General features: G+C 40.9%; 1 protein-coding gene and 1 non-coding gene across 4 annotated transcripts in view; one reads left to right on the plus strand and one right to left on the minus strand.

Moving 5' to 3' along the window:
- Window positions 1-24126, plus strand: part of STIM1 (stromal interaction molecule 1) — a 224815-nt gene that overhangs the window by 20041 nt on the left and 180648 nt on the right. The gene's annotated exons all lie outside the window — the stretch shown is intronic.
- Window positions 19344-19417, minus strand: TRNAI-GAU (transfer RNA isoleucine (anticodon GAU)). Its single transcript has one exon. It is a non-coding gene; the product is annotated as a tRNA-Ile (tRNA).

The raw sequence follows: 24126 nt of genomic DNA on the forward strand, positions 1-24126 counted from the left end.
TTATCTTTCCAGGCAAGGTCACATTTGCACTGCAGGTTTGTACAGAGGTTGTTCCAGAAGAAGCAGCTTCCACTGGATTTAGCTGATTTGAATTAGGCTTTTATAGCCAGCCGTTGCTCACCCTCCTACCCCCACCTCCCAAACACCTCAATAATTGTTAGTTATAGCTTTGAAAATGTGTACTGAGCTTGACTCTTGTTCCAGATCAGTTGTAAATTCTCATAGAAGGTGGAGTAGTGCATATTTGCTTGGGTTAATCAGGTGTTTATGAGTTGACCTTTACTAATGAATACCTAATTTTTTCCCTCATGCCTGAGTAACTCCAGCAGGCTGAGGGCCTTGTTTTCAGGCATTCCTGGAACTGCTGGAAGTAGCAGCAGATCTGTCTGCCCTTGTCATATATGTACAAAGGCCAGAGGAATTTATCTGCTTCTCAGCAAGGGTGCCCAGAACCTCTCTTTTTATCCTGTAGTTTTAAAGAGCATCATATGTATGTATTTTTGAGTTTTGAGGATGTTTTTGTTTGGTTGATTTTGGTTGGGATGTTTTTTAGAGTATCTTTTTTTTTTTTTTCTTGAGTTGTGATATCTTATAGTTTTAAAGCACTGGGAATACCACTGTCCTCTCTCTAATCATCATTTTAGATTTTGGACCTTTCTCTTCTGGTTTAGTTTCTTAAGAGAATGAGTAAGCAGGAAAGAATTGCTCTGCTATCAGGTAGAAAGGGCCTTTTGCTTGTGAATTGAAGTTACTTGACAAGAAGTGGGTGAAGAACATGTTCCTGGATGGGAGTGACCAAGTATTGGGTATATCAGAGTTGGTTTGGAGGTTAAATGGGCCTGGTGCTCCCTAGAAATGGAATGAATAAGTGTCCTGGCCTTGTCCTTAGTGCCCTCCTTTGGGAGTAAGCATTACCACAGGGGAGATCTCAAATATGGGCCAGGGAGAAGGGAAAAAAGGGGGGTTAAGGAAAAAAGGGAGAGAGAGGAAAAGGGAACATTGCTGAGCTGTTACTCTATGCTAGGTGCTTTATACCAATTATTTCCTTTAATCTTCAGGACAACCTTATGAGGTAGCTATCATTAGTCTTGTCTTACAAGTGATGAAACTGAAGCATACATAGCTTAAGCAACTTTCCCAAGGTCACAAAGTTAGTGAATGATAATAATAATAGTTATCATTTGTTATGTGGCTAGAAGGTACATACCAAGTTTCATTTTTTAATCCTATGAAGGATTATTATTACTTCTGCATTGCGAATGAAGAAACTGGGAATTAGAGAGCTTTAGTTATTTGTGGAAGGTCACTCATCTAGCAGTGTCAGTGCAGGAATTTGAAACCAGGTCTGTCTGATTACAAAGCTTGTTACCTTGATGTCCATGTCACTCTGCAAATGGAAGAGCTGGGACTCAAATACAGAGTCAAAGAAAAAGAAATAAACAAACAAAAAAGGAAATATAGAGTTGTGAGAGCAGGGTTCATGTCTTACCTGGCTCTGTATTCTTATAACCTATGACAATGCCTACCTACCACATCGTTAGTGCTCAATAAATGTTTGCTGTGAAATCTAGCTCTGCTCTCCTCCATAGCTCATGTTTTCTGTAGTGGCTCTCTGTTACCAACTGCATCCTGCCCCAGCTGGTTGGCTGCCTGTCTTCCCTCCACAGTTTGGCCTTACCCATTGTGGCTTCTTCAACCTCCCAACACACAGCATCTCATCTGGCAGTTACTCTCCTGCTTCTTCACTCCTCTTTTCCCTGGCTATATACTATTGCTCCTGCTGTTGCTCTCCATTACCCTCCAATACTGTCCATTCTTTTCTCTATAGTTTCTCTGTCTAATCCCAGAGATGTCACTCGCTAGACTGTAATCTTTTTAGTCTGTACCATATAATTTGGTACCTATCTACTGTTTCACTTTCTGTTGGTTTCATGGACATTAATCTCCCCAGCAAACTGATAGTAGTCATACCGTAATGATCCCTCAGATTGGTTTGTGCTTTGCACTTTATAAAGCACTCTCCTATTCAAGACCTGTATATTTGCTCACAGCAACTCTGTGAGGTATGACAGGAGGGGATTGCTGTCCCCATATTATAGCAGGAAAAACAAGTGCGAAGAAGGGAGGTGGCTTCCCAAGGTTATATACCTAATTAGGGTCAGAACTGAGACTAGATCTCAGGTCTACTGATTTCTGGTTTAGCATTTTATCTGCAGTCCCTTCCACATTTGTGTTTCTCCCTGCCGTTCTCCCTCCTGCCTTCAAGGCCCATTCAAGACAGAATATCTAAGGCCGGCCCGTGGCTCACTCGGTAGAGTGCGGTGCTGATAACACCAGGGCCACGGGTTCGGATCCTATATAGGGATGGCCGGTTTGCTCACTGGCTGAGCGTGGTGCTGACAACACCAAGCCAGGGGGTGGGATCCCCTTACCGGTCATCTTTTAGAAAAAAAAAAAAAAAAAAAAAAAAGACAGAATATCTACTTTGTGGGTTTTCAGGAGACTTGCTTGGTGTCCCAGGGAATGGTAGAGTAGCCCAGATAGCAGTCTAAGGTACCTCTCAGTGACATTGGTGTTCTGGGTTGCTATAGCCCGTGAGAGATTCTGTCCCTGTGGCTAGTAGGATTAATGCTGAACTAAGAAGCACTGGATTATTCTGAATGGTCAGAGTACTCTCTCATGGAGATCCAGGAAATAGGGCAGGATGTGTGGTGCTGGACAGTTTTGTGTTATGGCAATGGCATGAGCTTTGGAAGCTGTCACACCATGGCCCTTAAAAAAAGTATTTGTTGGTAGTTTTTATTGTCAATATTACTCTAAGTACAGGGTGTCTGAAGGGCATGAGGAGCCCGGTTGTTCCTCTGACCATTGCAGGTTACTCTTTGTGTCTTTACCTCGAAGCATCAGTTATGACGATATTACATTGGAACCAGTTGGCTGATAGGGGCTGAGCTTGAATGATGTACCCAGTCTCTAGTCTCCAGGTTTCCAGTGCCTCCCGAGGGCAATGAAAACAGCTTTTGGACAGCTGGGATATTGTTTTAGTGTCCAACTTTGGGAGTAAAATCCTTGTTTTTTTTTCTGCAGGACTTTGGCATTAGAATTGTTGCTTCTGGAAAGTCAAGATCCCAGTTGTTACTGAGAGATTTTAGTTATCTCTGAAAGCAGAAATTGCTCTAAAGCTATTTATTAAATACTTCTTTATTCTTCCTGAACCCCCACCCCTCCTCAAAAGAAAAATAAAACAGATTCAGACCATTGTGTGATGGTTGTATCTTTGAACTCTGTGGCCACCCAGGATCTAGTGCTCTGCTAGCACCACTCCAAACTGCTGCTTTGAGAGAGATCAGTTAGTCCCTTTCCCCTATTCTCACCCATGCATGACCTTGTCTGTGCTGTAGGGGAAACAGGATGAGACACATGGACCACATGGATTATTTTTATCAGCACCACACTCTAACCAACTGGCTAACTGGCCAGCCCCGTGGATTCTATTTAAAAGAGAGCTTGCTTTCTCATTGGGGACTGTATGACTAGAAAATCTGACCAAGGGAACATAACTCATGGCTAAAATGCTGAGTTCACATGGCTGTGGGATAGGAGGGCAGGCTCTCTGGAGAGGCAGGAAGAGGCAGCTGGGCGGAAACATTAGTGACTTTTGTGTTTTTCCTTTTAGAGTATGGTGCCATGTGCCATTCATTTTTTAAAAAAATTGAGGTGAAAGTCACATAACATAAAATTAACCATTTTAAAGTGCACAACTTACTGGCATTTAGTACATTCACAATGTTATGCAACCACCACCTCTTTGTAGTTCAAAACCATTTTCGTCAATACAAAGGAAACCCATACCCATTAAGCAGTTGTTCCTCATTCTCTCCTTTCCCCTTTCCTTGACCACCACCAATCTGAGTTCTATCTTTATGGATTTACCTATTTTTGTTATTTCACATAAATGGAATCATACAATATATGACCTTTTGTGTCTGGCTTCTTTCACTTAGCATAATATTTTGGATGTTTACCCATGTCATAGCATGTATTGTACTTCATTCCTTTTTATGGCTAGGTAATATTTCATTGTATGTATATACCACAATTTGTTTACCAATTCATTCATTGGTGGACATTTAGGCTAGTTCCATGTTTTGGCTATTGTGAATAGTGCTGCTAAGAGTATGTGTATACACGTACCTGTTTGAGTACCTGTTTTCAGTTTATTTGGATATATACCTATGTGAAGAGTTGCTGGGTCACGTGGTAATTCTATTTTTAGTTTTTGAAGAACTGCCAAACTGTTTTCCACAGCAGCTGAACCATTTTATACTCTTACCAGCAATGTATGAGGGTTCCAGTTTTCTCGACGTCTTCACCAATATTTATTTTTTATTTTTTTATTGTAGCCATCCTAGTGAGTGTGATATGGTACCTTATTGTGGTTTTGTTTGTTTGTTTGTTTTTTGCGGCTGGCCAGTACAGAGATTTGAACCTGTGGCCCTGGTGTTATAAGGCTGTGCTCTAACCAACTGAGCTAACTGGCCAGCTTCTCATTGTGGTTTTTTTTAAATTTTTAAATTTTTATTTTTTTTATTTAAAAAAAATTTTTTTAAAAGATGACCGGTAAGGGGATCTCAACCCTGGGCTTGGTGTTGTCAGCACCACGCTCAGCCAGTGAGCAAACCGGCCATCCCTATATAGGATCCGAACCCGTGGCCTTGGTGTTATCAGCACCGCACTCTACCGAGTGAGCCACGGGCCGGCCCCTCATTGTGGTTTTGATACACATTTCCCTGGTGACTAATGATGTTGATCATTTTTTTTCATTTGCTTTCTGGCCATTTGTATATTTTATTTGAAGAAATGTCTGTTCAAGTTCTTTGTCCATTTATTGGGTCGTTTGTCTTTGTTGTTGAATGGTAAGAGTTCTTTATATACTCTGCATATAGACATTCATCTTTTTTTTTTTTTTTTTTTTGTCTTTTTCGTGACCGGCACTCAGCCAGTGAGTGCACCGGCCAGTCCTATATAGGATCCGAACCCGTGGCGGGAGCTTTGCCGCGCTCCCAGCACCGCACTCTCCCAAGTGCGCCACGGGCTCGGCCCTACATTCATCTTTTTTAAAAACATAGTTTTGGGGCAAACCTTTCTTGATTTAAAAAATCGCTCACTAGTCTTTAAATACCACGGTCTTTCATGTCTCTTAGCCTATGCTCATGCTTTTTCCTTAGTCTGGAATATCCTTCCCTTTTTCTCTTGTGGTTGAAATTATAGTTATTCTTTAAGAATGGAACCTCTTCTGGGACACTCTCTTAATCACTCTCTTTTCTTTTTTCCACGAGTTATGTGCTCCCTTCTATGAACATCTCTAAAATGGAGCACTTTCTTATTGTCTGCCTCAAACCACTAGGTTGTGTTTCTAGAGTCAGGGATTGTATTTGATTCATTTCTGTCCTTAGTATCTAGCATTTGACCTGGCATATGGTGGATGTTAAATGCTGAATGAAACTTGAGCATAGACTGGAATTTTGAGCATAGACTGAAGGCTTACTTGGCAGTAATTGTGTAGAGGAGATCAGTTGGGGACTGCATTAGGTTTATTCACTTAACAAATACTTAAGGCCCTACTGTGTGCCAGGAACTCTGCTAGGCATTTGGTATGCAATAGAGAGTGATAGTCCCTATTGTCTTATATTCACGTAGAAAGATAGGCAATAAACAAGTAGACATACAATACAAATATAATATCAGGTAACAATAAGTTCTAGAAAACAAAGTAAAGCAGGACAAAGGGTCAGAGAGTGATGGGGATGCTATTTTAGGTAGGGTGGGCGGTGAAGGCCTCTTATTGAATGGCACTTAAAGTCAACTCACAAGGGTCTGGACCAAGAATCAGAAGACCTGGGTTCTTCTTCTGTTTCTGTACCTTCAGTACTTAGCAAAATTACTTAAATTTTCAAGGTTGGAGTTTCTTTGTCTATAAAATGGGTGCAGGAATCCCTGCCCTAGTATTGTGGGGGATGTTGTAAAGATTCAGGGAGTTAATGGACATTGAAAGTGCTTTGTTAAATGGTGAGTAGCATGTTCCCCTTTCCTAAGTTAGGAGGATGAGTGAGTAGTGTGAGAGCCAGCCAGATGTTTTCAGCACTTTGAAGGCAAAAGAAACTGGCTTCTGCTAGAAACTGTCATGTCACCTTGCCTGGCACACTGGCTGATGTAGCCCTAATTCGGGGGCTGAGAGTGAAACCCATGCCCCAAGTGGGTGTCTCCATGTAAATTGGCAAAAAGGAATAGCCTTGGGAATTTGGGGCCTGTTCTACTCTGCCCCCAAGGGATGAATATGGAGATTACTCTCCTCCACTCTCTCTCAGGTAAGTTTGGTCTTATTTCTTGCTATGTCTGAATCTAACTTAAGGGAATAATAATAAGTACTCCTTCAGAAACATTTAGATTGAACCAGATTGCTTTGAGTTCTGCTCTTTGATGCACTGTGGGCTGTAGAAGAGACTGAAAAAAGGTCTCTATTCTTGTCTTTGGGGAGCTTACAAATCAGGTAATTTCTTAACTAGTTAGACAGCAGCTAAATATAAATGTTGCCTAAAAGCAAGATGAAGGAGAGAGTAATGTGCGCTGGAGTCATCCAGGAAGACTTTTTGAAGGAGATGGTGCTTGAATGGGCCCTGTGTACAAAATGAGATTTGGATTAGTGGTTCTTTTTCATGTTTCTTTTTTTCCTACATTAGGTTGTGACCTTTACTCTTTTGAAGTCCCTTAGCTCTGTGTATGGACCTCATTTGTGGCCATTAGTACATTTTGCTTTTATAATAATCATCCGTGGTTAGGAAGGTGGACTTTGGAGTTGGACTTTCTGGGTTTAAATCTTGGCTCTATTTACTAGCTGTGACTTTAGAGAAGTTATTTAACTTCTTCTTCTTCTTCTTTTTTTTAAAAAGCATGACCGGTAAGAGAATCTTAACCCTTGACTTGGTGTTGTCAGCACCACACTCTCCCAAGTGAGCTAACTGGCCATCCCTATATAGGGATCTGAACCTGCGGCCTTGGTGTTATCAGCATCACACTCTCCCAAGTGAGCCACGGACTGGCTCTTAACTTCTTTTTTTTTAATTTAATTTTTTTAAATTGAATCAAAATTGGATTATACATATTTTTGGGATTCAACATTGAGATATGTTGATCAAATCAATATTACTGGCATGTATATTGTTACAATCATAATTATTCTTTATGCCCCTTGTCCAATCTCTCCCCACCCCCACTTCCTCTCCCCTTGCCACTCTAATTACCCTAGATTTCTTCTCTCCTTCTGAAAGAATAATGGTTACTCTGTTAATTTGTTGCCTAGATGATCTGTCCAATGCTGAGAGATGTGATCAGTTCCCCCAATATTATCATAGAGGAAATACTTCTTCTGTCACTCTGAAATGGGCTTTGTAGAGAGAGACATCCTCTTTTCTTTATCTCTGCTGGTGACTATCCTTGTGTCAGTGCACTCCAGTGGTTGGCAGACCCTCTGTGTGGTGGTTGTGGCGTCTAGCCACTTTTGCAGCAGCCATGGTTATCAAGGTGGCTGTGGTGGGCCACCCACATGGAGGTGATGTTTTTGGCATGCTCCTTGGTGCTGGCGGTGTGCCTGGTTGTGGGATGGGGGTCTGTTCCCCTTCTCCATGCCTTGGGTCCCCAGGTGGCTGTGGTGTGCCTGGTGGTGGGAGTGGGGTCGGGTCCCCGGCTCCAAGCCTCTGGTTCCCAGGCAGGCCCCAAAGCGCTGGTGGTGTGCCTGGGCTGGAACTAATTTTTTGTCCTTTGCTTACTTCTAAAATAGGGGAACTTCCTGTGGGAACCAGTACTTGAGCTGTGTGATTGAGCTAAATTGCTGCTTTGCTGCTGTTTCCCTAGGGAAGACTTTTTGTGCAGTTCGGGGTTTAATGGTTGACCTTATAGGTACTTCTGGCTCTCCAGAGACCTGGTGGATCTGGGTTGTGTCGAAACTCTGATCTGGGCCTAAGTTTTTTCATCAAACTGCACGCCATGCAATTCTGCATTCCCTACCTGTCTCCTCTGAGTGGTCCTGCGCTGATTGGAGGGCAGGTTGGCTGTCCTTGCTGTGTCCCAGTGTTCTCCTGGTGGGCCTGTCTCCCCCAGTACACATGCTGGAAACATTTCCTGTGGGACGGGCCCTGCACTGGTCCCAGACTCACTGGTCTCAGACTCACTGGCCTCTGAATGGCTCCCTTTTTTCAGTTTTCTGGCTCCTTGCTCCTTCGTGGGTCCACGGAAACCCTATTAGTGGTCTTGCTGTCCTCTTCTCCCCTGCTGCCTCCAAGCAACGCTATCCAAAGGGCACAGGTGCAGCTTCTGCTGGCTCCTGTTCCATGTGCTCATCAGCTCCAGTCATAAAGCAGCCACAGCCCGAAATGCTCTGAGCAGTTTTTTTCTTTCTCTCATCATGGTTTCTCCTGCCTTCATGAACTCGGTAGGTCTCTCCTCCTCTTCCCCTGAGCTCCAGTGGCCCCAGCTTGGCTGATGTTACATTTTTATAGCTGTAAATTGGTTGATTGGTGGGAGAGAGCGATGCTGGGAACTGTTTATTCCGCCACCTTGACTAGAACTTGAAGTTATTCTTAAAGCCTCAATTTTCCCATCTATAAAATGGGAATAGTATGTACATAGAATTGTTATGATGACTAAAAGGGAAAATCCCTGTAGAGGTCTTGGTGAGTGTCTGGCCTATTGTATAAATTCATTAAATGTTAGCTATAATCATTCTACTCATCTTGTCCTTCTAGACCAGTGCTGGTAGCTACTGAGCTTGTGCAGGTGTGCTGAAGAGTGGGGCTGATCATGGAAGGGTTTGACAGTGAGGAAGGTAGAGGAGTGAGTTAAAGTGTTTTAGTAATGTCTGGAGACAGGTTTTTTTTTTTTTTTTTTTTTTTTTGGTGGCTGGCCGGTACTGGGGTCCAAACCCATGATTTTGGGATTATAAGTTAAAGTGTTTCAAAGGTAATTTGGAAAAAAAAAGAAAGAAAGAAAGAAAAAAAGATAAAGATAATTTGGCTTCAAAACATAAACAGAAGGGCTAGCCTGTGGCTCACTTGGGAGAGTGTGGTGCTGATAACACCAAGGCCATGGGTTCTGATCCCTATATAGGGATGGTTGGTTAGCTCACTTTGGAGAGCGTGGTGCTGACAACACCAAGTCAAGTGTTGGGATCCCCTTACTGGTCATCTTTAAAAAAAAAAAAAAAAAAAAAAAAAAAAAATATATATATATATATAAACCTAGAGTTGACATATGACCTAGCTATTTTACTTCTAGATATGTACCCATGAGAATTGAAAACACGTTCACACAAAAACTTGTACACAAATGCTCATAATAGCATTATTCATGATAGCCAAAAAGTGGAAACAACCCAAATGTATATCAACTGATGAATAAATAAAAAATGTGGTATCTTCATATAATGGAATATTATTTGTCCGTAAAATGGAATGAAGTACTGGTACATGCTACAACATGGATGAATCTTGAAAACATTAAACTAAATGAAAAGGCCACGTGTTATATGGTTCCATTTATATGAAATGTCCAGAGTAGGCATATCTATAGAGACAGAAAGTAGATTAGTGGTTGTCAGGGTCTGGGGTGAGGGGGTAAGGGGACATGACTGCTAATGAGTATGGTGTTTCCTTTTGGGGCGAGGAAAATGTTCTGAAATTAGATTGTGGTGATGCTTGTACAACCTTGTGAATATATGGATACTGGAAAACACTGAATTGTACAGTCTAAAAGGATAAATTGTATGGTATATGAATTATATCTCAAAAACAACAATAATTTGTGTTTGCTGATAACAATTGGTTTTAACACAGTTGTTGAAAACAATAACTTGTTTTCTTTTCTGATTGGAAGTCTTCCCCCAGGACTTCAGCCCACAAAGATGAGGATTTATTGGCCCATTCCAGTTTTAGATGTGAGCCTGAACATGCTCTTAGGCATGGGCTTACCAGTTTGTGGGTGGAAGATGCAGCATTGTCCTGCTTTGGCTCAAGGGGACTTTTCCTGCCTTTGGTTAAGGATTGGCATGAATGAGTCACTCCCTGTAGTCTGAGGTATGTGAGATGTGAAGAATAAGCTATTATCTCTGTTCTGATGACATCTTGAGTATCACACAGTTGTAGGCCAAATATAGGTGCTGAGCCATTTGGCCTGAATTCTTTATGGAGAACTCTCTGGGAACTAGCTGAGGACATGGAGAAAGAGAGATAACTTAAGCTTGTGGGAGTAATCAGGTGATAGATGCTAGTGACAGACATTCTTTTCACCTTTTCACAGATGAGCAATTGAAAGCTTGAGGGAAATTGATTTTCTGTGGCTGGTATTGGGTTTTGTGCTACAAGAAGAAAGACTTGGGTCATATACTCAATGAGTTCCCAAACACAAGGTGAAACAAACTTCTAGGATTACAAAGGTCCAAGGACTAGTTCATGTAGGATTGTGCATACTCAGAGGGGGGAGAGATGGCTGTGAGCTTGGTAATAAGAAAAGAAGCCTGGAAAACCCAACCTGATTCCAGGGCCAGAGAGCAGCATGCACTGGGTGAAGGCCTCCAGGCAGAGTAAGGCAGGATATGTTCCCGTCCTTATACTTCCTGTCCTTTTTCTGTATCTGCTCACTTTTGCTCTAGAACAAACAGGCCTTTGAGCATCTGTTCTGAGCCTGGCCTTGCACTGGGCAAAACTGGAAACATGGGCATTATGAAACCTGGGCCCTGCCTCTAAAAGTGCTTAATATATTAGGGGAAATAGACCTGGAAACAACTGACTTTAATGACATGGGTCAAGATGTGTAATAGACAGAGATGAACTTGTTATGTAAGATTACAGACTAACTGATTCTGTCTTGGGTTTCAGTAAACCTACCCATAAGTAGGCATCAGGACAGAACCTGGATGGAGGAATGTATTAAGTCATTGCCAGAATATGAAGCAGAGTACAGAATGCTTCTTTTGGGCTGTGGGCTGCTTAAGGGACTTTCATTTTACCTTCAGATTTGATAAAGGAATAGGTGGTCTGTGTCCAGGAATCTGTCTCTCCCTGCCACCCCTCCAAATAGTGCTGGGCTGACTATAGAAGGTGCTTCCCTGTTCTGCACTTGTTCCATTGCTGTTTTGGATAGATGAAGCCTGAGAGGTGCCGGAGCTATGCCAGTTGCTAATGGACCGGGAACAGGTGAGGCTTCTAGCCCTGCTTGAGTTAAGGAGTGAGGGGTTTGTACTCTTCAGCCAGCTTAAGGCCTGCCTTTGCCATGAAATTAGATAAGTAGTTCATACCACTTGTTTTACATTTGAAGCTATTTTCAGTCCTGGAGCCTAGCAAGGTGGAGTGATTGAGATGCTTTTGTGGGGTTCAAGCTTTTGCTATATTTTATTTGCCAGCCATTTCCCAGGAGATCATCTTTTCCAAAACAAGCAGTGCTAAAAGGAAGGAAAACTCTCCTTCCCTCTTAATGGGCAATATAGGAAATAAGCATGGGTGTTCCATTTACTATTATAACCTAGGTCCTAAATAGAGATGCTGTATATTTAGAACATTGTCTTGTCTTTAAAGCAATTTTGAGGGATGCCTCTAAGGCTAGCAAAGCAGATGGAGTGCCCTTGCTGTATAGGAAGTGACCCATAAGTGGTCCATGTCTAGGAGTGTTCTTGGGAGTCCCCTATTCAGTGAGTGCTTATTGTGTGCCAGGCAGCTCTGTGGGGGAAGCACCATGCTAGGTGCTGAGGTTCTATCAGAGACACCTAAGTCAAGATCATTGTCTTACCCCTAAGGCTCAACACATAAATATTTGTGGTTTAATAAATGTTGGTTCAAGGAATAAACTATTGTTTATAGGAACCCAGATGGAGGGAGAGTGAGAAGGGGGCTGTCATCGAATGCCTACTATGTGCCAGGTTAAGTGCTTTCATGGACATTTGATTTTTTTTTTTTTTTTTTCTAAAAGATGACCGGTAAGGGGATCTTAACCCTTGACTTGGTGTTGTCAGCACCACGCTCACTCAGTGAGCAAACCGGCCATCCCTATATGGGATCCGAACCCACGGCCTCGGCGCTCCCAGCGCCACACTCTCCCGAGTGAGCCACGGGCTCAGCCCGACATTTGATTTTTAATACAGTCTTCTGAGATGATTAATATTATCCATAGCTTACAGATGAACAAAATAAGAAGTTAAATTACTTGGTCAAAATCACTTTCTATTGGCCTTAATCTGGGCTCTATCTTGAGGTTCTGGCCTCTTGGCCTGGCAGACACCTAACAGGGTACGTGTGTCTTGTTTTTAGCATTATGGAGTGAATGGAGCTAGTCTGTCTTTTCAAAGTCAGCAAAAGGTGCAGTTGTCTAGGCTGGGTGCTGGTAATATACATAAAGTAAGGTGCATAGCCTTGAAGAATTATCTTTTTTTTTTTTTTTCTTTTAAAAGATGACCGGTAAGGGGATCTTAACCCTTGACTTGGTGTTATCAGCACCACACTCTACCAAGTGAGCCACCGGCAGCCCTTGAAGAACTATCTTGAGTGGGGAGATAGGTAAACAGGTATTACAAGTTAGTAAGTATTAAGGACTTGTATAAGAAAGGAGGGGCCCTTTTACTTTGTGAAGGGTGTATTGGGGAGGGACTTTTACTGTGAGGCCTCAACTCTTGTTCTTCCTTTTCATACCTACAGTTCGTTATTGGAATCTTCCTTGCCATCTGACCATGTGTTTTGATAGTTTCATGAATCTTACTTTTCATCAAGATTGCTACTGCTTGAGACTAGATATCCTTTCTTTCTTGCTGCCTCTTAGATATCTGACCTGGGCCATGTCACTTAACTCTTTGGACCTCAGTTGCATTATCTGTAAAATTTGGCTAATGATAGATAGATATTTTCAATCTGAAAGCAGGGGACAATCCAGGTTGTGAACTCTGGAAGTCCACCTGGTTCTCCCAAATCTATGATTTCTGTGATCATACCCTTCTGGTCCTAATATAGGACTGGACATCTAGGAGGCTTTAAGTTTGTCACAGAGATTGCTGAAGGTATTTTTGGCACCTCAGAAGTCTTTAGAACTTTTTTTTCCCCCCCGGCAGCTGGCTAGTACTAGAACTTTTTTTTTTTTTTTTTTTTTTTTTTTAAAAGATGACCGGTAAGGGGATCTTAACCCTTGATTTGGTGTTGTCAGCACCACGCTCACCCAATGAGCTAACCGGCCATCCCTATATGGGATCCGAACCCACGGCCTTGGTGTTATCAGCACCACACTCTCCCGAGTGAGCCACGGGCCGGCCCGTACTAGAACTTTTTAATTACCCTTGTTAGAGCAAGATACTCAGAAGCACTGAGAGAGACTCTTGGCTTCTTTTGGCCAGTTTTCTGGACTGAATCAGTCTTCCTAGGCTGGTTGTAAGGATTTGACTGGAGTTTTAAGCGCAAGAAGGTATTGTATTTAAGTGTGTTTTCTAGTGTGGTTTCTTTCATTATCAGCTAGGTCGACTAGAGGTAGTGGTTTCCTGATTTTGCTTCTGGAAGGTGTTGTTTGAGCAACTGGATTGGACCCCACCCATAGAACTTTCACCTCTCTAGGCATTGGGCCAGAAGTCTAAAGCTCCATGAAATATACTCTGTTTATGTACAATACCAGTTTGAGTTCTAAACTTGTAAAATAATCAAATCTGGTAAGATTTGGGTCCCCTGGGACTTACCAGGAAGTCATAGGAACTCTGAACTACAGCTAAGTCCACCACTGATCAGACTGTTAGTAATAATGCTAATTATTATGATAAAAAACAAATGTATATTGAGGATTCATGTGTCAGGTATAATTACATATTTATTTAATTCTCACAGCAGCCAATGATATAGATATTGTTATTGTTCTCATTTTACAGTTGAGGAATCTAAAGTCACACACCTAGTAATTGGTGGAAGTGGGACTCAAACCTAATAAAAAATTTTGTGTTTTAACTTCAAAGCCTCTGTTGTTAACCACTGCGTTATGCCACCTCCCTAGTGGTCTGGAGATATGCTTATATTTTGGTGGGCCAGGCTGCTTCTTTGAAAGGAGGAAGATGTGGTTGCTGGCTGTCTCTTCCTCAGTACCTACCTGCAAGAGCCATTTACTTTTGGAGTGCCTGCTGAATGCCAAGCACTGTTTAGATACCAAGGATACTCATTTAATTAGTATTTTCATTTATTCAATAAAAAGGTAGTACTGCATAAAGTTAAGAGCATAGAGCTAGATCCCAAATCCTGGCTTTACTTCCTACTAGCTTTGTGATCTTGGACAAATTATTCAACTTCTTTTAAATTGATTAATATGTTCAAAGCTCTTAGAATAGTACCTGGCATGGAGTAAGTACTCAATAATGTTAGCCATTATTGGTATTTCTAAATTGAGGACTAATAAATGTCAGGCTTTGAGAACACAGTGGTAAACAGTATAATTTCAACCCTGTCTGTACAGATTTTTACAGATTTTAATCTAATGAGGAAGAGAGATTATTAAACAAATGGTTAGAAATATAAGTGCTATGAAGCAGTGCAGAATGCTGTGGGTACCTGTGACACAGGGACCTAACACCATCTGAGGACTCAGGATTCTCTAAGTAAATATTAAAGGAAAGATCCGAGGTAGAATAGAACATCACAGATTTTTGGGCCTGAGTGCCTGGGTTCAAATACTGGCTCTGCCCCTTATTAGCTGTGCAACTTTGGTCAAGTTACTTAAGTGGTTTGTGCCTTTTAAATGAACAATGGAGATATAATAGTATATATAATGGAGATATATCTTACAAGGTGGTTCTAAGGATTAAAAAATAATATTTGTAAAGTGGTTAGGACAATACCTGGCACAAAATAAGTATTATATGTGTATGTTAATTTAAATAAAATAAATAGTTGAAGCACACTCTTTTCATTTATTTTTATTTTTTTATTTTTAAAATTTATTTTATTTATTGAATCAAAATCAATTATACATATTTTTGGGTTTGAACATTGAGATATGTTGATTAAATCAATATTACTAGCATATATCGTAATTATTCTTTATGCCCTTTGTCCAACCTCTCCCCTTCCCCCATTCCCTCCCCCCTCTAATTGCCCTAGATTTCTTCTCTCCTTCTGAAAGAATAATGGTTACTCTGTTAACTTGTTGCCTAGATGATCTGTCCAATGCTGAGAGATGTGATCATGTCCCCCAATATTATCATAGAGCAGATGCTTCTTCTGTCACTCTGAAATGGGTTTTGTGGAAAGAGACATCCTCTTTTCTTTGTCTCTGCTGATGACTCTTCTTGTGTGAATGCACTCCAGTGGTTGGTGGACCATCTGCGTGGTGGCTGTGGCATCTAGCCGCTTTTGCAGCAGTCATGGTAACTGTGGTGGCTGGGGTGGGCCACCCACGTGGAGGTGCTGTTTTTGGCATGCTCCTTGGCACTGGCGGTATGCCTGGTTGTGGGGTGTGTTTGGTCCCCTTTTCCATGCTTCTGGTCCCTGGGCAGGCCCCAAGGCACTGGCGCCATGTGCCTGGTTGTGGGAAGGGGGTCCAGTACCCTTCTCCATGCCCTGGGTCCCTGGGTGGGCTCTGAGGTTCTGGCATGGCGTGCCTGGTTGTGGGAGGGTGGTCTGGTCCCTTTCTTCATGACCTGGGACCGTGGGTGGACCCAAGGCGCTGGCTTGGTGTGCTTGGTTGTGGGAAAGAGGTCTGGTCCCCTTCTCCATGCTCCGGGTCCCTGGGTGGGCTCCAAGGTGCTGGCTCAGTGTGCCTCGTTGTGGGAGAGAGGTCCATTCCCCTTCTCCTTGCCTTGGGTCCCCAGGCAGGCCCCAAGGTGCTGGCATGGTGAAGCACACTCTTTTTAAAGGATGGATCTTGGTATTTCTCTTTTTAAAAACTTTTATTAACTTGTCATACCTTATAGGTTAAAGTCTAAGTTCTTTAATATGGCATGTAAGTAGGGTAATCATATTTTTCTGGGATAGTCCTTGTTTACAACTGTGTTTCTGGCCTTGTTTTACTTTCAGAAGTGACCCTGTTTAGAATATAAATTAAATGGTCACCTCTCATATGGAACTCTTCATGATTTTACCCCTTTGTATTCCTGCAGTCTCAATTTTTGACACCGCAAGTACCTTACCTAAGTATTTCTGTGAACTACTTGTCATTTCCCAAAGGTATGTCATGTTTTTGTTTTGTTTTGTTTTGTTTGAATTTCTGAGCCCTTGCATCTGCTGCTCCTTCCATCTCTCTTCCCCTACCACTGCCTTCCTGGCATATACCTATTCATTCTTCAAGATATGCTTAATTATCTTCTCTATAAATATTTGGCCTTGCGTGCCTACCTAGTTTGTTCATTTTCTCTTTTGTGCCATTGCTGTAATTAGAATAGCCCTTTATTATGATTCTTATCACTATTGTACTGTACTTACTTACTTTTCTGCCCTCCTACCAGATTTTGAATTGCTAGAGGGCAATAACTGATTATTCTATTTCATTAATAAAAAGTATTAAGTTATAGCATACATACAATAAAATGAATCAAATGCTTAATGAGTTTTTAGCAGTGTATACCCACGTAACCACCACTGAGATTGAGATACAGATACATTTCTGCACCTCCAGAGTTTAATATAGAAGTCAGCAGACACTTTTTGTGAAGGGTCAGATAGTAAGCACTTTAGGCTTGATAGGCCATATGGCAAGTAGTAACAGGAAATCAGCTGTAGACAATATGTAAATGAACATGCATGGCTGTTTTTCAATAAAACCTTATTTCTAAAAACAGGCGTACTGGATTTGGCCTGAGGGCTACAGTTTGCTGACCTCTTTTAGCATGATGTCCAAGTATAAAACAGAAATTTAGTAAATGTTTGTTGAATTGTAGAAAAATGCCTTGGTCTCAAACATTTTTTCAGCAATGGGGCAGCTTATATCTACAGAGTACAGCTGTGCTTTTAAGAGGTACTTCTGGGAGCAGACTGCTTTTTGACAAGTTGTTTGTGAATAAACATGTCATTCCTTCCAGTACTCTCCTAATTTTGGTGGCCTATGGTCTCTGGAACCTTAGGGGTTCATGAAAGCAGTAAAGGGATATGTTTGTGTGAATCCGCTGAAGCCACGGACTATTATTCATTTTGTCCCTAATGCCTAGCTAGCATGGATGGACAGAGATGCTTAGTAAATATTTGTTTTCAAATGAATAAATGAATTTTATTTGCTTTCATTATTTTAACAAGCCTGATGGAAACTGTATATTTACCTACAATAAAAGTGTCTTTGGTTTTGGTTTAATTATGCCAGTTCTAGAGCTGGCTGGTTAGCTCAGTTGGTTAGAGCACTAACACCAACGTCCAGGGTTCGATCCCTGTACCAGCCAGCCACAAAAATAAATAAGTAAATAAATAAAATTATGCCAGTTCTGTGTGAATACTAGTTTGCTCATGCTCATTGGTTCTTTGACTGGAAGTTGATGGCACCATAGGACATAAACCTGTTAGTGAGTGAATGACCTTGGACACAAGTATAGAACCAAAATAAGCAACTGGTAGCAGGGCCCACTACTTGAAGCCTGCATGATTACTTTCACTTTCTTGCTCACTAGCAATGTTAGCTCATAACAATATTGTTATGAAGCTTTGATAATTGTATATGGTTGGTTAAAATCTGGATTAACATTTTGAAAAGAAAAAGTCGTGGTAATAAACACAGCTGAAAAAGTTGAGTTATTTTTCAATTAATGCACTTTGTTTATAGACAATATCATTCAAAACATGAGGAGCTATGAAGGAAAATAGTCTAAGTGTTGATAAAAAGGACAGGTCCTACTATTTCTGAGTCGGGAATAGACAGTTAAACTCTGTCACTAACAATAAACTTTTTTCCCCCTAATGGCTGGATTTCATTACAAGTACCTTTTACATTTTCTTTTTTTCTAATCATTTGGGACTAGTAGTTTAGAGACCTAGATCCTAGGCTGAGGGCAAACTTTCAAGTAATCTTTTTCTAGGGCATTTTCCCACCCTTCTTCCCAAACCCCACCACCATCACACATATACATCAGAGCTGGCCAGGCATACAGGGATTGCCTACTGAGTGAATCTTAATTCCTGCTGCCTCTCATGTCTTCACAGAATATTTATGTGTATTTGCTGAAGATTGGGAGGGGATAGGCATGAAGGGCGAGGAGGTGGTAAGGGTTGACTAACTTTACTGTCAGGAAGAAAAGGCAAGTTGTCTCCTAAGTGGTCCTAATAATGACCATATACACTTTTAGAATATTAAACATTTTCAATCTCTTATTTTATTTGATCCTTATTGCTATTCTGGGAGGTAGCCCTATTTGCATAACAGTAAGATGAAGCTCAGAGGGAAACTTCTTTGAGGTGACATATTGCTATAAAGGCAGCAGAGCTAAGATTTGTTTCTCTTACTCACTACCTGTATTTCTTCCAATGCAGCAGTGGTTTTCAAACATTTCCACGTGTCCTAGAGCTTCCCAGAGGTGCCTCAGGAATCACTGTGGGAGAGGTGAGTCATTGAGAAGAGCTCTAGGCTCCTCTCACATGTCTCACATAGCCCCTCCACATTTAGCTAATTTTTTACTTAAAAAAAACATTTTTTATTATGAAAAATTTTTAACATATTTAAAATTGGAGAGGTATTATATATATAATACCTTATATATATAATATAATATGTATAATGAACCTCCACATGCTTATTACTCACCATCTACGATTATGCACTCATGGCCAATCTTTTCAATCTTGTTTCATCTTATTCTCCCATGCCCTTGAATTATATTGAAGCAAATTCCAGGAATATTATTTAACTTGTAAGCATTTCCGTATATATTTTCTGTATATGTCTATATTGGAAAACAAAAACAAAATATTATCATGCTTAAAAAAATAATAATCCCTTAATATAATCAACTAATTAGTGCTTAAATTTCCCATAATGACTCTGAATTCTTTTGTTAAAGTTGACTTGTTTATGTCATCATCCAAAGGTCTACATGTTAGTTGATCTAAATCTTAAGTTTCTTCTAATCCATAACTTCCTTCCCACCTTTTTTTTTTCTTTTCTTTGCAATTTCATATTGAAGGTACTTGATCATTTGTCCTTAAGAATTTCCCAATTCCTGGATTTTGTTGATTGTCTTCTTATGGTGTCATTTAAGACATTCCTATGTCCCCAATATTTTCTGTAAATTGGTATTTGGATCTTGAGGCTTGATCAGATTCAAGGTCAATCTTTTTCTTTTCTTTCTTTTTTTTTTTTTTTGCGGCTGGCCAGTACAGGGATCAAACCCTGGACCTTGGTGTTATCAGCACCATGCTCTAACCAACTGAGCTAACTGGCCAGCACTTACTATTTTGCTTTGTTGTGTTGTGTTGTGTTGTGTTTTTTTTTTTTTTTTTTAAAAAGATGACCGGTAAGGGGATCTTAACCCTTGACCTGGTGTTGTCAGCACCATGCTCTCCCAAGTGAGCTAACCGGCCATCCCTATATAGGGATCCGAACCCGTGGCTTTGGTGTTATCAGCACTGAACTCTCCCAAGTGAGCCACGGGCCGGCCTGTGTTGTGTTTTAACTTTTGAAGAGGGAGATGGATAGATTGTCTTACCCCAGAGCCAGACTTAAGGGAGGGAACCCCAAGAGCAGAGTAGGAGTTCTGCTTTAATGAGTAAAGGAAGTGATGAAGTCCCTGGGACCTATGCAGCCTGAAAAAAAGCCTGAAAAGTGACCTTAGGAAATCTGTGACTATACACTCTTAGCTGAGCATGGGATGACCAGTCCCTTTTCCTTTCCTCTTATTCTACAGCCTAAGGGGATACTTATCTGTCCAAAGGGCCTGGCCGGTCAGGCGTCAGTTGTGTTGTATCTGAGATGTCCCAGGCCCAGTGTCCTGGTAGCTGTGTTTAGGGTTGATTCCTAGGAATCCTGAGCTGATAACCTCAGGACAAAGAGCAAAAGGCTCCTTGATTTGGCTCTGTTTTAAGGAAGGCCAAGGGCAGAAATCTCTTAGCAATAGCCTTGGCTGATCTGTGGCTGGCGATACCTTATGTCACTCTGGCCAAGAGAAGAGCTGCTGTGGAGCACTTGGTGTTCCCTAGCCTTTGTGGAGGTCACAGGCAGACAGGGCAGGGGAGCAAGGCCTTAATTAGCTAGGGCCTCCTGGAGCAAAGCCATTTGGCAGTACCTTACCTCAGCTCCTTGGTGAGATTGGCTCTTTCTCCTAGTGACAGTGCAAATACTCCCTCTCTTTATAGCAATTAGACCTCTGAGAGATTAGTCTTCTTCCTTGAGCATAAAGACATTTCCGTGCACTGTGAGTCAGGCCTTATTTTAAAAGCCAAATAGGTGGAATGACAAAAATTTCTTCCATCTGTATAGTACTTTTTAGCCATTCAAGCATGTTTTATTTAACTGTTCAGAACCAACAGTCCTATGAATTGTAGATGAGGAAATTGAAGCCCAGAAAGGAGAAACAGTTAACCGAGGTTGTGGCTAACGAGTCTCTGGATTCCCAGAGTAATGCTCTTTCTACCAGTGTATGTAGAACAAGGGGAAAGGAGGAATTTTTATGGACTAGGCATTGTATAAGGTGTTTAGTTTAGTTTTTTTTTTTTTTAACAACATTATGTACTAAAAAAATTTTAATCTGCATTGTATGATAGGGAAACTGAGCCTCATAGTGGTTAAGTGACTTAACCAAGATCATAGAACTAAGAAGTAGCTGAGCCTGGATTCAGATCTTAGTCTATTGGACTTTAAAGCTCGTGTCTTTCCATCATTATATCATGTTCTTTTTTTTTTTTTTTTTTAAAAAAGATGACCGGTAAGGGGATCCTAACCCTTGACTTGGTGTTGTGAGCACCACGCTCAACCAGTGAGCGAACCGGCCATCCGTATATGGGATCCGAACCCGGGGCCTTGGTGCTATCAGCACCGTACTCTCCCGAGTGAGCCACGGGCCGGCCCTATATCATGTTCTTTGATAGTTATTTATTCTAAAAAATTTTGGCTGAGCTACAGATGCAACGCTAGGTACAAGGGATACAAGGAAGCATAAGATTTAGTAATTTCTACCCTCATGGAACTCATAATTTGATGATGCTCACTGCTATGATAGAGGGAATGGGAGAATAGGGATAGAGAGATAGGGGTAGTGGGAGTTTAGGGGGAACTCCTATCATTGGTGGTGGAGGAAGTTGTCAGGGAAAGCTTCCCAGAAAAGTTGGTATCTCAGATACTCTAATGTAAACCATTATAATTATATTTTCTAACCTGTGTTTCTCCCATGTCCAGCTCAAGTGTGGACAGATGAAACTAGGCTCTCTTAGGGCCTCTTATCATCAACAAGGTGGGGGTGGGGTATAGTGTAAGGGATTTCAAATTATTCCTTTCAGGCCTAAGATTCTGTCAAAGTAAAAACTACTAAGTTAATTGTTTTCAGGAGGGCAGCTGTATTAGTTTTCTGTCGCTTATAACTGAATACCTGAAACTCAGGAATTTATAAAGAAATATAAATTTATTTCTTACAGTTTCGGAGGCTGGAAAGTCCAATGTCCAGGGAGCTCTTCTGGTGAAGTACTTCTTGATAGGAGCTCTACAGAGTCCTGTGGTGATAGGCAATTATATAGCAAGAATGGCAAGAGTGCTTTTTTATGTGCTCATCTGCTCTTATAAAGCCACCAGTCTACTCTTTGTTAACCTCTTAAACCATTAATCCATAAAAGGGTTAATCCTCATGATTTAATCAACTCTGAAAGGCTCCATCTTTCAGATACCACATTGAGGATTAATCTTCCATGTAAGCTTTGAAGGGGACAAACATTCAAACCATATTAGTTGCCGTCAAGTGGCTTTGTATCTGGTGGCAACCCAATCTGGCTTGGACTCTCTAAAGTCATCTCTGGTCAGCCCCTGGAAATACTATATCTGATAAAGGCCTTTATATGATAAAAGTCTTTCCTCTGCTACATTGTCACTGGATAGGCTGGAAGCTGGCCTCCTGTGAAACTGTTTTGTTTTCCTCCTTTTCCCCGAAGCTTGTTGTGATGGAGAAAGTAATGTAATTTTAGTTGTTTGGGTATTCTCTAATACTTTAGGGTCCTGTTATTCTGGGTAATGTGGAATAACAGTACCTTTGTGTATTTGTATGGTGCACTGTTTTAAAATAAGTGTTCTAACAAAAAATAAAAATAAAATAAGTTTTCTTCAGAATGTCAGTAACACATGAAATGACAACAGGTGTTACTCAATAAAAGACCTTTGAGATCAAGTTAGGAAAAGCTAGGAGCCTTTAATATGATAAAGAAAGATATGCAGGGTTTTCTACATTTTTCTGATCATGGAATCTTTTTTAACCTCAAAAAACACCTAAGGACATTTCATAGAACACTAATGTTCCATGAAACACAATTAGGTAAATGAGCACACCGTGGAACCCTGCTTTTCTGTTAGTAGTACTTGAGGAAATAGCATGGCAAGCTGTTCTTCAGCTGGCAAGATACCTCCAGAGGTCCCCTTGTTTTCAAAAACTAGGTTATTATTGCTGAAAGCTGGAGATCTTGGTTAATGTACCAGTCCCTGGTTATGTCCCAGACTCAGTAGTAGGAGATTTAGCTAATTGAGCACCTAAGTCTTCTGCTTCTGAAGAGGTAGGTAAATACCTCTCCTTGAGGAAACAACACTGAATTTAATCAGGGAACTTTCTGTCTGCTTCCTTAGTAATTGCAGCTGGCCCGGAAGCAGGTGTGTGTGTATGTGTGTGTATGTGTGTGGAGGAGGGGATTGTATTCAATATTTCAGTCTTACAGAGTTTTGGATTCCAGTACCCACTCTGCTATTAACAGCTTTATGGCTTTGAGTGAGGTACTTTTACTTTCTGAACCTTGGTTTTCTCATAGAAAGATGAAGAGGTTGGATTAGAATGATTTCATTCAATAAATATCTATTAAGGGCTGGCTGATTAGCTCAGTCAGTTAGAGTGCAGCCCTATAACACCAAAGGCGTGGGTTCGGATCCCCATACAGACCAGCTGCCAAAAACAAACAAACAAGTAAATATATATTGAACATTTACTACGATCCAGTCATTGTTCTATGGTAATGGGACTGTAGTGATGGAAAACCAGACACTGTCTCATGGAAGTTAATCTAGTATAGATGATTAGATGATGTGAGTGTGGAAGAGTAAATTACAGATTAAGACTAGTAGTTGAGGGAAGGCAGACATTTGTATGAGTCACTGTAGTCTAGTAGACTTCTTGGAGATGGTCTGGTTTAATTAGTATTTAAAACTCTGTTTAAGGCTTATACACTGCAGAAGCTCAAGCATTTGGATTGTGAAAATGATCTGAGTGCAGGTAGGAGCAAACATAGAGAATAGAATGATCAGGAAAAGGTAGTATCCTGTACTGCTCTTAGGCATGGCTCCATCTATGGGACACTACTCAGGGAGCAATTTCCTGGGCAGCTGAAGGTAGCATTGCCAGAGAGAGAATTTGCAACAAAAGGCTGAGGGAGGAGCTGGGCAGATGGTGATTGGTGCTGTGGATGGAGGCAAAGGATCATAAATGATAAAGTTAGAAGTTGAAAAGATTGGGAGCTGGTGGATTGTAGAGTGTGAAATGGGACAGAGTGACAGTTCATATCTCAGGCTATGAATGACAGAGGTACTTAAAATCTGAATATGTTTATATATAATTTACTGAGTTCTTATTAAGTGCCAGACACTATTCTTAGCATTTTTAATGCTAAACTTATTTAGTCTTTATTATTAGCTTATTTTATATTAGCTTATTTAATCATTATACCAACCCTATGAGAGTAGATATTATTATTTTCCTATTTTATAGACAAGAAAACTGAGGCCCAGAGAACTTAAATAACTTGCCCAAACTTACATGGTTAATAAGTGGTAGAGCTGGGGTTCAGGCCTAGGTGATATTTTTCAGAGTTCTTGCTCTTATTCACCATGCTATACAGTTTTAGGCAGTGAGACACCATCATAGATTTCTGCCTAATGAAACAACTTCTTTTCTTTTTTTTCTGGCAGCTGGCT

This window comes from Cynocephalus volans, chromosome 4 (genome assembly GCF_027409185.1).
Source record: "Cynocephalus volans isolate mCynVol1 chromosome 4, mCynVol1.pri, whole genome shotgun sequence".
Lineage (NCBI taxonomy): Eukaryota > Metazoa > Chordata > Mammalia > Dermoptera > Cynocephalidae > Cynocephalus > Cynocephalus volans.